This window comes from Aquarana catesbeiana, linkage group LG04 (genome assembly GCF_042186555.1).
Source record: "Aquarana catesbeiana isolate 2022-GZ linkage group LG04, ASM4218655v1, whole genome shotgun sequence".
NCBI classification, from domain to species: Eukaryota; Metazoa; Chordata; class Amphibia; order Anura; family Ranidae; genus Aquarana; species Aquarana catesbeiana.
Window position 1 is genome coordinate 14,308,903 of NC_133327.1, and position 16,344 is coordinate 14,325,246.

A 16,344-nucleotide genomic window follows, 5' to 3' on the forward strand; every position below is an offset into this window, starting at 1 on the left:
ACTGGGAGTGAGGATACCCAGGGGTAGCGCACTACCACCCACATTGGAGCACCGCTGCAGCAGGGAGACTTGAGCGTCCACTCACCCTCTGCTTCTCACAGCTTATCACTGGACGCTTTCAGGTAGAGACCAAGGGGGCTCCCCTTCTACAGCAAAAGGTCAATGCAGCATCCCGAGGACTGGTGAGAGGGCTATGCGCCCATTGCTGATACTGCTAGCAGGGACTGAGCCACTGAGCAGCAGGACACCAACTTTACCCAAACCATACCACACTCATACTGCACTCTATACCGCACCTATTCCAAACCTAGACTGCACCTATACCGCATTATTCTGAACATTTACTGCATCCGAACCACATCCATCTTGCACCTTTGCCGAGACTATATTGTATCTATGCTGCATGCTGGATAACTTGGACTGTCGTTAAGTGCAAAGATGCTCTTAAAAGGCCCCAATATTAGCCGGCAAAAGAACATCTCAAAGGGCTGCCCCTCCCATAATAATTATTCTGCAAGCCCCTTTGTTCCCCTGTCCCTTCCCCCACCATCCTTCTTTGCTTTTACACAGTGCATACCTAGACTGTCTAGGACTAGCATAAATGCGCTCTGGCAGTATAGTTCCAGTAATCAGTAGATTAAACTTTACTAATGCTCTCTGCTGAAACTGAGGTGGCCTTGCTACTGCTTATGCCCAGTCCCCACTGTTAATCCCTTTGTATTCTAAATTGTGTTACTACTATTGTTTTTTAATGCTTGCCTAGTTACTAACCATATTTTTCTTTTACTTGGTTTGGTGCCTGTTTTCTTTAATCACTTAAGGACCGAGCCTCTTTTTGAGATTTGTTGTTTACAAGTTAAAAACAGTTTTTTTTGCTAGAAAATTACTTAGAAACCCCAAACATTATACATTTTTTTTCTAACACCCTAGAGAATAAAATGGCGGACGTTGCAATACTTTCTGTCACACCATATTTGCGCAGCGGTCTTACAAACGCACTTTTTATTGGAAAAAATATTGTATATTGTGAAAGATAATGTTACGCCGAGTAAATTGATACCCAATATGTCACGCTTCAAAATTGCGCCCGCTCGTGGAATGGCCACAAACTTTTACCCTAAAAAATTTCCATTGGCGACGTTTAAAAAATTCTACAGTTTGCATGTTTTGAGTTACAGAGGAGGTCTAGGGCTAGAATTATTGCTCTCGCTCTACCAATCGCGGCGATATCTCACATGTGTGGTTTGAACACCGTTTTCATATGCGGGCGCTGCTCACATATGCATTCGCTTTTGCACGCGAGGTCGGCGGGACGGGGTGCGTTTAAAAAATTTTTGTTTTTCTTATTTATTTTACCTTTTATTTTTTATTTTTACACTGTTCTTTTAAAAAATTTGTGTCACTTTTATTCCTATTACAAGAAATGTAAACATCCCTTGTAATAGAAAAAAAAGCATGACAGGACCTTTTAAATATGAGATCTGGGGTCAAAAAGACCTCACATCTCATATTTACACTAAAATGCAATAATAAAAAAATAATAATAAAATGGCCCTTTAAGAGGTATGGACGGAAGTGACGTTTTGACGTCCTGCAATGATATACAGATGGGTGGGGGCCATCTTCCCCTCACTCGTCTCCATATCACACAAGGGACAGCATCCGATCACCTCAGCCGCTGCCGATGGCTCCGGTAAGCGGCGGAGGGCACCGGAGGGCGACGGGAGGGGGGCCTCTCCTGCCGTTGATAAAAGTGATCTCACGGTAAATCCGCCGCAGAGACCACTATTATCGGAAACCAGACCTCCGGCAGAAGAAGATACCAGGGTTATGGCAGCTAGTTGCTCCCATAACAATGATACACCTCTTCAAATTTAGGACGTATATCGGCGTGCCGCGGTCCGGAAGTGGTTAAACGCTTGGCGGCCAGCTCATGCCGATATATACGGCAGCAAAGTGGTTCGTTCCTGCGAATCGCTGTATGGGAACGTCTGTACCTTTAAGGGCGATAGCAGGCGGGCGGGGGAACCTGATGCGCGTGGCCGGCGGATGCGTTCCCCGGCCAAGCGCGATTGTGTGCACGAGAGCAGGAACAAATCCCTGTTCTGTTAGGAGAGAAGAGACATATGGTTTATTCCTACTAAGTCTCTTCTTCTAGTCAGTCCTATCCCCTCACAGTTAGAACACACCCAGGGAACACACATTTAACACCTTGATCGCCCCCTAGTGTTAACCCCTTCCCTGCCAGTGACATTTACACAGTAATCAGTGCATTTTTATAGCACCGATCGCTGTATAAATGTCAATGTTCCCGATAATGTGTCAAAAATGTCCAATCTGTCTGCCACAATGTTGCAGTACCGCTAAAAATCACAGATCACCGCCATTACTAGTAAAAAAAAATAATAATAAAAAAAATGCCATAAAATGCCATAAATCTTTCCCATAGTTTGTAGACGCTATAAATTTTGCGCAAACCAATCAATATACGCTTATTGTGATTTTTTTTACCAAAAATATGTAGAAGGATATATATTGGCCTAAACCAAGGAAGAAATTTGTTTTTTAAAAACATTTTTGGGGATATTTATTATAGCAAAAAGTAAAAAATATTGTTTGTTTTTTTTTTTTTTAAATTGTCGCTATTGTTTTGTTTATAGTGCAAAAAATAAAAACTGCAGAGGTGATCAAATACCACCAAAAGAAAGCTCTATTTGTGGAAAAAAAAGGACGTCAATTTTGTTTGAGTAGTCAGTTAAAGCAACGCAGCGCCGTATCGCAAAAAATGGCCTGGTCATTAAGCAGCCAAATCTTACGGTCTGTAAGTGGTTAATATAGCACTACTATTGGGTATGATTTCACAGGTCGGGCTCTGGGTGCAGTCAGTATTGGGTTTTTTTCCCCATGGCTGGGCTATGTAGGTCAGCAGATTTTTATAGTTGTGAAGTTTATTCTCTTGGCTGTTTACTTGTCGGGCGTACCTGCCGAGAGCGATAATGATTAAACATTCCCCATTCTTGTCTGGGCTGCCGCTTCCTTTCACCTGGAGCCCGGCCAGGATCTGAGTAAATGATTGGAGGGAATCAAAGGTTATTTATTGAAGCCACTAACTAGCTATTTTCTTGACGCTGCACCATAACCAGATGGCAGAACTGTGTGTGTCTGTTTCCCAGGCCACCAGATTATATAGATGATTAGGTCACTGGCAGAATGATCACCTCCAACCAAAACTGAACAATTTTTTTATTATTGAAATGGGGTAGAGTTTAACCCACACAAAAATATACCCCCACCCTTAGAATACTAGTAATATGAAGTTTTTGACTTTTTAGCTGAACAACTATTGTCCCACCTCCAGCCTAATTATTGGACTACAGTCTATGCTCTCTGTCCCACCTCCAGCCTAATTATTAGACTACAGTCTCTTCTTAATGTCCCACCTCCTGTCTCATTATTAGACTACAGTCTCTTCTTACTATCCCACCTCCTGTCTCATTATTAGACTACAGTCTCTTCTTACTATCCCACCTCCAGCCTAATTATTAGACTACAATTCTTCTTAATGTCCCACCTCCTGTCTCATTATTAGACTACAGTTTCTTCTTAATGTCCCACCTCCTGCCTGATTATTAGACTACAGTCTCTTCTTACTATCCCACCTCCAGCCTAATTATTGGACTACAGACTCTGCTCACTGTCCCACCTCCAGCCTGATTTTTTCGACTACAGTCTCTGCTCGCTGTCCCACCTCCTGCCTGATTATTAGACTACAGTCTCTGCTCTCTGTCCCACCTTCTGCCTGATTATTAGACTACAGTCTCTGCTCACTGTCCCACCTCCTGTCTTATTATTAGACTACAGTCTCTTCTTACTGTCCGACCTCTTGTCTCATTATTAAACTACAGTCTCTGCTCACTGTCCCACCTTCTGCCCTATTATTGGACTACAGTCTCCTCTTACTGTCCCACCTCCAGTCTAATTATTGGACTACAGTCTCTGCTCACTGTCCCACCTTCTGCCCTATTATTGGACTACAGTCTCCTCTTACTGTCCCACCTCCAGTCTAATTATTGGACTACAGTCTCTGCTCTCTGTCCCACCTTCTGCCCTATTATTGGACTACAGTCTCTGCTCACTGTCCCACCTCTGGCCTGATTATTGGACTACAGTCTCTGCTCACTGGCCCACCTTCTGCCCTATTATTGGACTACAGTCTCTGCTCACTGTCCCACCTACTGCCTGATTATTGGACTACAGTCTCTGCTCACTGTCCCACCTCTGGCCTGATTATTGGACTACAGTCTTTGCTCTCAGTCCCACCTTCTGCCTTATTGTTGGACTACGGTCTCTGATCACTGTCTCACCTCCTTCCTGATTATTGGACTACAGTCTCTACTCACTGTCCCACCTCTGACCCGATTATGGGACTTTAATCTCTGCTCACTGTCCCACCTCTGACCTGATTGTTGGACTACAATCTCTGCTCACTGTCCCACCTCTGACCTGATTGCTGGACTACAATCTCTGCTCACTGTCCCACCTCCTGCCTCATTATTAGACTACAGTCTCTGCTCACTACCCCACCTCCTGCCTCATTATTGGACTACAGTCTCTGCTCACTGTCCCACCTCCTGCCTCATTATTAGACTACAGGCTCTGCTCACTACCCCACCTCCTGCCTCATTATTAGACTACAGTCTCTGCTCACTGTCCTACCTCCTGTCTCATTATTGGACTACATTCTCTGCTCACTGTCCCACCTGCCTCATTATTAGACTACAGCTTCTGCTCACTGTCCTACCTATGGCCAGATTAATGGGCTACAGTCTCTGCTCACTGCCCCACCTGCTGCCTCATCAATACACTCCTATTTCTGCTTGTTGCCCCACCTCCTGCCCCATTATAATACTACAGTCTCTGCACACTGTCCCACCTCCAGTGTTGGACTACAGTCTCTGCTCACTGTCCTACCTACGGCCTCGTTATTGGACTACAGTCTCTGGTCACTGTCCCATCTCTTGCCTGATTATTGGACTACAGTCTTTGCGCACTGTCCTACCTCTGGCCTAATTATTGGACTACTGTCTCCACATATAATACTGTCAATAACCCAGCAGTCAGGTGTCAAGTTAGTGCCGGGCTTTCTATAAGATAGTCCAGCATGGTCTACAAGCACTCTACTTTGGAAGGATCTTGTATTAATGGATTACTAGCCAAGAATTTATACAAATTTAAAAAAAAAAATGAAAAAATATTCTAGTTTCTCTTAAAGCATGTATCTGCCAGAAGCCACGTTGACAGTGGCTTGTAAGAACTCGCTGCCTTGTTCATGTAGTGGCAAAGAGCTGCCATATAGGCTTACCAAACCTGCCAACTTTGTGCTGACTTGCATAACTCTCTTGCTCTTGTTACAGCCAACCGCGATTACAACATTTCATTAATCTAATCTTAGCAAACATGTTATACGGGGGAGGGGAGGAAAACACACGTGCAGCTTCAACTGTAATGTACAAGCAGCCTGGCTTACTGTATGGAAGAGGACAGGAAATCAAGATGCTCTGAGATGATTCAGCTCATTCATACTTCTCTGTTCTGGAATTATTACTCTGGATTTGGTTCTGTCAGTGACCTCATGCCGTCTGTCTGGAAGAGCTTGCAATCCTTTGTGTCGTGGTCCCTGTCCTCTGACACACGTTGACTCTAAGGGCCCATTTACATTTTTGCAGTGCTTTAGGGTGCATTAGGTCACTTGTTAACGTGAGTTGCGTAATCAAAAATCAGACAAGCACCATTTTTGGCAACGCCATGCATCGCAATGTATTTCAGTAGATGTGTTTCCCTAGTGTGGCATTATTGGGTGTTTCTGCTACAAGTAGAAGGAAGCATTTCCTCAGTCTGATAAGTCCTCACAGACTCCCACAACCACTAGCCAGGGTTGTGGGAAAGATTCCCTTGTCCTTATTAACATGGGGACAAGGTGCTTTACCAGTTGGGTCCCCCTTGGCAAGGTATGGCCTGGTATGGCTCCAGGGGTGCATGCTTGGCTTCCCCCCCTTTCCTGATCAGCATGTCAGGAAAACATGCTGCATGCTTGGCTTAAGGGTCTGGTATGGATTTTTTGGAGGACCCCCACACACACACACATATATATATATATATATATATACATTATATACTCGAGTATAAGCAGAGTTTTTCAGCCCATTTTTTAGGCTGAACCCCCCCTCGGCTTATACTCGAGTGAGCTGTAAAGCAGCGGAACCTTTGATTACTAAAACAGTGGGTGTCTCCCGCTGTGTTATGCAGTCTGCGCCGCCGTCCATTGTAACAAAGCCCCGCCTCCTCCTCGTCCGTGATAGAGGAACACTGATATAATGCTGGGAAACTGTATCAGTGCACCGTCTATCATGGACGAGGAGGAGGCGGGGCTTTGTTACAATGTATGGCCGAACAGACTGCATAACATTGCGGGAGACACCCGCTGTTTTAGTAATCAAAGGTACGGCTGCAGATGGTCACAATGAGGCTGCAACTGGGCACAATGAGGCTGCAAATGGGCACAATGAGGCTGCAATTGGGCACAATGAGGCTGCAAATGGGCACAGTGACGCTGCAAATGGGCACAGTGACGCTGCAAATGGGCACAGTGAGGCTGCAAATGGGCATTGTTTACCCAGTAGCTGCTGCATTTTCCCACCCTAGGCTTATACTCGAGTCAATACGTTTTCCCAGTTTTTTGTGGTAAAATTAGGTGCCTCGGCTTATATTTAGGTCGGCCTATACTCGAGTATATATGGTATATAATTTTTTTTACCCGTTAAGTCCTCCTTAAAATCCATATTAGACCCGTAGGACCTGAAATGAAAAACAGCCCTTACCCATACCATTACCCTTTTTTTTTTTTATTAAACTATTTCCACCCATTTGATTGAATTGGGAATCCCCACCTATGTAAGGGAATGGGGCTGGTGATGTTACTGGTTGTTAAGGACTCGACAGTGCCTGCACTCATTGGCGTCTTTAACAATCACTGATGTTTGGTTCTTACTGAAAAGGTAAATGTTCAGGTGCTTGCCAAACTTGCCAACTTTGCCAACTCGTGTTCAGAGCAAACCTTGATTTCATCCCTACTGATTATCATACCTATATGAGCTTGTTGGTCTTCCCATACCAAAACCATTACCATTAATATGGAGTTGGATCCCCCTTTGGAGCTATAACAGCCTCTACTCTTTTGGGAATCTTGTGGTCTTTCCACATGATTTTGGAGGGTGTCTTTGGGAATGCCTGTCCATGTGTGAGGTCAGGTACTGATTTTGGATGAGAAGACCTAGCTCACAATTGGCATTCCAGTTCATCCCAAAGGTGTTCAGTAGGGTTAAGGTCAGGTATCTGTGTTGGATGAAAAGACATGGCTTACAACTGGTGTTCCGATTCATCCCAAAGGTGTTCGGTAGGGTTGAGGTTAGGTACTGATGTTGGATGAGAAGATCTGGCTCACAGTCAGCATTCCAATTCATCCCAAAGGTGTTCATTTAGGCTTGAGGTCAGGGCTCTGTGCAGGACACTTAAAGAGGAGGTCCAGCCCCACCACACGAAAAATGAAAAGTAAACAGCCACAAATACTGAAGCTGCTGACTTTTAATATATGGGCACTTACCTGTCCAGGGAGCTTGCGATGTCGGCACCCCAGCCGATCTTCGGATCAGCTGTCGGGTGCAGCCGCCGCCATTCCTTGTAAGAGAACCCAGCAGTGAAGCCTTTTGGCTTCACAGCCGGTTCCCTACTGCGCTTTCTAATTGGTTAGGCGGCGGAAGAAGAATGGGGGTGAACTTCCAAGAGGTGGGACCATGGCCCCGTCTCCCGAAAATGGGGAACGGTACCTGTCAAAAACAGGTACCCGTTCCACCCTCCCCCCTGAAGGGTGGTACCGGAGGGGGGGAGGAAACGGATAAGCGGACGTCACACTTTTGAGTGGAACTCAGCTTTAAGTGTGATAACAAGTGGATTGAAAATGGTGCCTAGTGTAATAATTTAAAACATAGCTTCCCCTTTAAGAAAGTGTAAACACTGAACTGTATGGAAAAAGCTAAATGGTAAATGGTGATTACAAAAGCAAATAAATATATAAAGTCCAAAGTGACAACCCCAACACCATTAGATAAATAAAATCTTCTGGTTTGATGTTTCTTCAAATAAAAGCTTCACCACGAGTGCTTATGAGATAAATGGCAACTCACCGAAGGTGTCTGACCACTTTTTACAGTAGGTAAAAAAGGCTTGAAGGCCTTGGATTGAATTGTCCAGAGGAACCCTAGGTAGGCATCTCTCCACTATGTGACCCACTCCAGATGGTGGCTGAGGATAAGGGAACAGACTCCACAAAGGACACACAAAAAGAACTCTTATGGTGTAGTAAGTTTAATAAAAAAAATGTATAAAAAGATAACAAAAGATTTTGCACTCGCATGTGACTGTGCTATGCCCAGCACTGAGGTGTCTACAGCTGCAGCATGTGCGGGTGGATATATCAGATTTGCGTCAGCATCCAATCCACGCCTCGTTCTGGATATACCAAATAGGATGTAACATAGAGGACCTGGAAGTGACGAGTCCACGCCTCTACGTACATTTCACTGTACTGGCATCATCGGTACTCACATGTGAGTGCAAAATCTTTTGTTATATATTTATTTGCTTTTGTAATCACCATTTGCCTTTTCACTTCTATTTTGTAATGTTTTTAGCGCCAACACCTTTACATTTGATTTTTCCGCTTTAAGTGTATTTATTATAGATTGTGGTGGCTCAATGGTAGAAGCATGGGCATGCAACACCTGTAATGACCACCAGGTGGCAGTAAAGATTTTATTCTTTGAGTACTTATTGTTCAAAGTGGACTATTTTGAGCAGGATTCATATATACGTATTTGTCTGTTATTTATATTGCGCCAAACCACTGAATGACACTGAGCCGTTAAAATGCATTTTTTTTCCTTGGTTGTATTTAAGGCTTACAAAGGGGAGCTATATACAACCTCGGCTGTAAAAAACTCATCTTAGCAACGCATTGGCTATCCATTCAGAGCAATGTGAGTGCCGTCAGGCAGATGTCTCATCGATCATCAGACCTGGTCAACTGATAATTTATAATCAGCCTAAAGCCTCGTACACACGATCGGAGTTTCCACAGACAAAACCTCTGACTTTTGTCCAAAGGCGTGTGCCTGGATTTTGTCTTGCATACAAACGGCAAGGAATTGTCAGCCAACAAACACGAACGTGGTGATGTACTACGTGGTTTTTCAGCTCTTTAGCGCCACCCTTTGGTCTCCTTCTGCTAATTTCGTGTTAGTAGATGTTTGGTGAGTGTTAATTCGCGCTTTTCATTTCGCACTTTTCATTTTGCGCTTTTCAGTTAATTTCTGAACGGTCGTTTGTCAACCAGACATGTTGCGGAATCGGAGGAGATAACATGTTATTTATTATTGGCCTTGGAGTTATTGCTTTGACCCAAGTCCAGTCCAGGAACAGGAGGAGGAGGATTTCATGGACCAAAAATTGGTTGCTTTATTAATGGTGACCAATTATGTCATATGCCTTTGCTACGGGAGCTCCAGGAGAATAATCCGGATGATTTTCAGAATTATCTCCGGATGACGGACCCCTGCTTTCACCAACTCTTGGCATTGCTGACCCCTTATATTAAGAAGCAGGACACATGCATGAGGCTTTATATTATTTTTTGGTTGGATAATAAGGATTTGATTTGTTATATTTTCTATATTTTTGGATGCATAGAATGCACTTTTTGGTAAAGTTCTATTGGCAGATAGCATGTCTAATTTTATTTGTTTTCTTTTTTTAATGCACAATATAAAAATTATGGCTATGTGTTTTACTTCAAATGACAGTTTGGGAGTAGGCAGTTAAAAAAATACAATGTAAAATTGACAAGGGACACCAACATAGTTGTATCTTTGATCTTAAAAACTACGGGATAATGATGTTGTGGTAACTTGCCCAAATAAAAAAAAAAAAAGCATAATAATATTATTCTTGATCTCACTAGAAAAAAAAAGCCTTTGAAAATTTGTTTGCAATAACTCCATCAGTATCACCAGCAAAGCAGCTTCATTATTATCCCATTAAAGAAGAAGAGAATTGTGCGCTGCATTTCAAGATTTCATAATTTGCCACGTCACGAATGTTAATTCTCCATTACGATCGCTAGTTTACAAGACCGACCGCTTCCGGCTCTCCTTGCTTCCGAGCATGCGTGTTTGTACTTTGGACTTTTGTCCGACAGACTTGCGTACACATGATCGGAAAATCCGACAACAGACATTTGTCCGCGGGAAATTTTAAAACCTGCCATCCAACATTTGTCCGCGAAAAATCCGACAACAATTGTCCGATGGAGTGTACACACGGCCGGATTTTCCGCCAACAGCCTGTCACCACACAATTCCCGACGGAAAATCCGATCGTGTGTACGCGGCTTTAGTACCTGTTTACACCTTTGCGCTCTGGGCCTGAAAACTGCACCTACAGCCAGGGCTGATAGATCTCTGCAGATGAAGAAAGTATGTATGCAGAAAATCTGGCCACTAGATGGCCCTAAGGTGCACACTTATTTCCTTTGATACTCAGCACCATCTAGTGGCTTTTCAGCATTCACACATGCCATCTGCAGAGAATGTAGCCTGAGAACATTCCATTTTCCACCATTTACACAGAACACATTCACATACAGTTCCAAACTAGTTAAAGGTTTTGATCATGTCCTCCCTTTCCCTTCATTCCTCCACAACAACATATGTAGCGCAACCTCTAAAGAGCTGCTGTTGAATGTGGTCCTGTTTCCCCATTAAGGCACACACAGCCAGGCACACAGCATTTTCTTCACTCTTCCACTGGCTCCAAGGAGCAGTCTCGGGGTTTTCTTTTTGTTTTTTAACTTTGTTCCCGACCAGCCGCCGCAATTATACTGCGGCATGTCGGCTCCCCTGGGCGAGCCGTCGTAGCTGTACGTCGGCCGGGGGAGTGCGCCTGTGGCGCGACGACAGAGTTGATGCGCATGCCCGGCAGTCGCGATGTCCGCCGGGCACCCGCGATCGCTCCTGAGAGAGACAGGACGGAGGTCTGTCAATGTAAATAGACAGATCTCTGTTATGCCAGGGGTGAGGAGACTTATCAGTTGTTCCTAATGCTTAGGAACAGCGATCGGTCTCCTCCCCCAGGCAGTCCTATCCCCCCACAGTTAGAAACACTCCCTAGGTAACACATTTAACCCCTTGATCGTCCCCTAGTGTTAACTACTTCCCCGCCAGTGACATTTATACAGTAATCTGTGTTTTTTTTTAGCACTGATTGCTGTATAAATGTCAATGGTCCCAAAAAAGTGTCAAAAGTGTCCGATCTGTCCGCCGCAATGTCACAGTCCCGATAAAAATCACAGATCGCCACAATTACTAGTAAACAAAAAAATGAATAATAAAAATGCCATAAATATATCCCCTATTTTGTAGACGCTATAACTTTTGCGCAAACCATTGAATATACACTTATTGCGATTTTTGTTTACCAAAAATATGAAGTAGAATATATATCGGCCTAAAATGGGGAAGAATTTTTTTTGGGGGGGATATTTATTATAGTAAAAAGTGAAAAATATTGGGGGTTTTTTTTCAAAATTGGCTGTTTAATTTTGTTTATAGCTCAAAAAATAAAAACCGCAGAGGTGATCAAATACCACCAAAAGAAAGCTCTATTTGTGGGGAGAAAATGACGTCAATTTTGTTTGAGTATAGTGTCGCACGACCGCGTAATTGTCATTTAAAGCTACGCAGTACCGTACTGCAAAAAATGGCCTGGCCATTAAGGGGGAAAATCTTCCGGGGCTTAAGTGCTTAATTGGGAACATTGAACTTGGATAGAATGTCGGAACATGGGATAACTCCAATAAAATGTAGAACTGAATAACTTGAGGACTTCTTAACTTTCTGGTTGTACTGTACAAAAAGGAATGTCCCACAGGATCTCTATGCTAATGGTGACTAGTATTCCTTCCAGAGTTTAAAAGCTACACACAAGTCTTCAACACTGGTCATCATCGGTTGCCTCCTGCTGATATCCACAACGCTCTTCCTAGTGAGGGAGATGTAGACTCCCACCATCATAGGACAGCTGTACTCTTTCCCACAAATTTCCTCTTGGCTCTCTCCAGTGAGCTACTCTGGACCCAACTTGATCCCTGGACTCAAGCTTGAGAATAGGCCTCCCCAGCTAAGCCTAGCTAGGACCTTGGTGTCTTCCTGATGCAAGACCAGACCCAGGAACTCTGCCCCTGCTGTCTAGGCCTAAGACTATTCATGGGCTTTTTCACCACCTACTGGGCACACCTCCCCAGGGATTGGCTGCATGCCCTGTTCTTCCTCCCACTATGATTTTAGAATCTTCTAGAAGACAGGGGGGAGTAACAGAGCAACCGCTTATAAAACACTGAACAGCCCTAATTAATCAACCCCTGCTCATCTAATTACAGTGAAACCAGACTAGATGTATCTAGCAGCCTACTCTACATCAGGAGGGGGCTACACATGCATTTTTGAACACAAAAGTATAAACTTGCCCGTTTAGTTTAATCTTTGTTTTCATTTATCAATAGCCAATAAGAATCAACTTTTGCTTTTTAGAAAGTATATCATAAAAAGAAGGAAGAAGCAAATGAGTGTATGTGTATACTTATAGGATAGGAAGCATATTGATTATGTAGGGGAGCAAAAGATACATAGTTAGGTTGAAAAAAGATACAAGTCAATCTAGTTCAACCAAAAAAAACCCCCCAAAAATAAGATAGAAAGATACCCCAATAATGCTAATGCTTTAGCTCTACATGTTTCGCCCACTAAATGAGCTTCGTCAGGACTACCAAATAATAAACCCAAATCAAAATAATGGGACAAACAAACATATAAGGTCCATGGTGGTGAAAGGATTTTTTATTCACTCATGCGCGAACGCCAATGTGCGGTGACGTCATGAGCGTCATGACGTCACAACACGAGGATGCATGGTGGCCATTTTTCCCATAATGGTATAAATGCAGGGTGACCAAACAATTGGATGGCATTTTCCTTTCACCACCATGGACCTTATAGGTTTGTTTATCCCCTTATTTTGATTTTGGTGTATTATTTGGTACTCCTGATGAAGCTCATTTAGTGAGCGACACATGTAGAGCTAAGATATTTCTTAAACCTATTTTTTCATTCTTTGGGGTGTCACATGGGTCACATGATCTATTGGGATGGTGAATAAGCTGTTTTTTTATGTAGTTATGAGACCTCTTTTTGACTGAGACCAACGACTGCCTTGGATGCAAGTCACCATCGCATGGAAATTGGCCAGTCAATTTGCCTAGTAGGTACAATCAAGATATGAGATCCACCTTTTTGACTGAGACCAACGAATGGCCTGGATGCATGACACCATACCACGGTAATTGGCCAGTCAAATTGCCTAGTAGGTACAATCAAGATATGAGATCCACCTTTTTTGACTGAGACCAATGAGTGGCTTGGATGCATGACACAATACCACGGTAATTGGCAAGTCAAATTACCTAGTAGGTACAATCAAGATATGAGATCCACCTTTTTTGACTGAGACCAATGAGTGGCTTGGATGCATGACACAATACCACAGTAATTGGCAAGTCAAATTGCCTAGTAGGTACAATCAAGATATGAGATCCACCTTTTTTGACTGAGACCAATGAGTGGCTTGGATGCATGACACAATACCACAGTAATTGGCCAGTCAAATTGCCTAGTAGGTACAATCAAGATATGAGATCCACCTTTTTTGACTGAGACCAATGAGTGGCTTGGATGCATGACACAATACCACAGTAATTGGCAAGTCAAATTGCCTAGTAGGTACAATCAAGATATGAGATCCACCTTTTTTGACTGAGACCAACGAGTGGCCTGGATGCATGACACAATACCTCGGTAATTGGCCAGTCAAATTGCCTAGTAGGTACAATCAAGATATGAGATCCACCTTTTTTGACTGAGACCAATGAGTGGCTTGGGTGCATGACACAATACCACGGTAATTGGCCAGTCAAATTGCCTAGTAGGTACAATCAAGATATGAGATCCACCTTTTTTGACTGAGACCAACGAGCGGCCTGAATGCATGACACAATACCATGGTAATTGGTACAATCAAGATATGAGATCCACCTTTTTTGACTGAGACTAACGAGCGGCTTGGATGCATAACACAATACCACGGTAATTGGCCAGTAAAATTGCCTAGTTGGTGCAATCAAGATATGAGATCCACCTTTTTTGACTGAGACCAACGAGTAGCTTGGGTGCATGACACCATACCACGGTAATTGGCAAGTCAAACTGCCTAGTAGGTACAATCAAGATATGAGATCCACCTTTTTTGACTGAGACCAACGAGCGGCTTGGATGCATGACACCATACCACGGTAATTGGCCAGTAAAATTGACTAGTAGGTACAAACAAGATCTGAGATCCACCTTTTTTGACTGAGACCAACGAGCGGCTTGGATGCATGACACCATACCACGGTAATTGGCCAGTAAAATTGCCTAGTTGGTACAATCAAGATATGAGATCCACCTTTTTTGACTGAGACCGAGTGGCTTGGATGCATGAAACCATACCACGGTAGTTGGCCAGTTAAATTGTTCGAGGAGGCCCCCCTAAAGATAGTGACTATTAATCTGATACTTTTATATCATATCGACAGGCTTAAAAAGAATAGCAGATTAGCATTACTTGGATATCTTTCTATCTTCTGCTCTCCTACATAATCAATATGCTTCCCATCCTACAAGTATACACATACACTCATTTGCTTCTTCTTTCTTTTCATGATATACTTTATAACCAACAAAGATTGTTTCTCTCTTATTGGCCATTGGTGCATGGACATGCACACCCCAATTTCTTGTCTTACTAGTATAATTACTTGCCAGCTTAACCACTTACTGACTGGCCAATGTATATATACGTCATTAGTTTGAAGGTGATATCTCGGTAACGGCAGCAGCTGCTGCCACAACCGAGGTAACCATCTTTAGGGCCGGCGATTCTGTTTACGATAATGGTGGTCTCACCGTGAGATCACTGTTATCAGCGGTGGGAGAGGTGCCACCCCGTCCCGCCGCTCTCCCGCGCCCTCCGCCACTTACCGGAGCCGTTGGTAGCGGCAGAGGCAATCGGGACCTTTCATGTCTGTGGTATGGAGACGAGTGAGGGGAAGATGACCCCCACCCATCTCCATACCATATGAGGGCGGCAGCGACGTCATAACGTCAGCTCCGCCCATACGTCTTAAAGGCATATTTTTTTGTTGCCATTTTTTCAAATGACAATTTTTTTTTTTAAGTCCAAATATGAGATCTGAGGACTTTTTGACCCCAGATGTCATATTTAAGAGGACCTGTCATGCTTTTTTCTATTACAAGGGATGTTTACATTCCTTGTAATAGGAAAAAAAGTGATCCAATTTTTTTTTTTTTTTTAAAAAGTGAAAAAATAAATAAAATAAAGTAAAATAAATAAGAAAAAAATGTTTTTTTTTTAAAGTGCCCCGTCCCGACGAGCTTGCGTGCAGAAGCGGACGCATATGTGAGTAGCGCCCACATATGAAAACGGTGGTCAAACCACACATGTGAGGTATCGCCGCGACCGGTAGAGCGAGAGCAATAATTATAGCCCTAGACCTCCTCTGTAACTCAAAACATGCAACCTGTAGAATTTTTTTAAACGTCGCCTATGGAGATTTCTAAGGGTAAAAGTTTGACACCATTCCACGAGCGGGCGCAATTTTGAAGCGTGACATGTTGGGTATCAATTTACTTGGCGTGACTTTATATTTCACAATATAAAAAAAAAATTGGGCTAACTTTACTGTTGTCTTATTTTTTTATTTAAAAAAATGTGAATTTTTTCCAAAAAAAAAGTGCGCTTATAAGACTGCTTGCGCAAAAACGGTGCGAAAAAAAGTATTGCAATGACCGCCAGGGTGTTAGAAAAAAAACAATATATAATGTTTGGGGGTTCTAAGTAATTTTCTAGCAAAACAAAACCTGTTTTAAACATTTAAACACCTAAAATCCAAAACGAGGCTGGTCTTTAGGTGAGAATTTTGTACATTATAGTAGGCTATTTGTTTAGTAGTTGTTTTCAGTTATGGCAAATCATTGAAGAAACGTGAAGCAACCAATTACAAATCAGCTTTCATGCACCTGACCGTGCTAACATGTTATTTCTGATGGGCTGCTCCAGCAT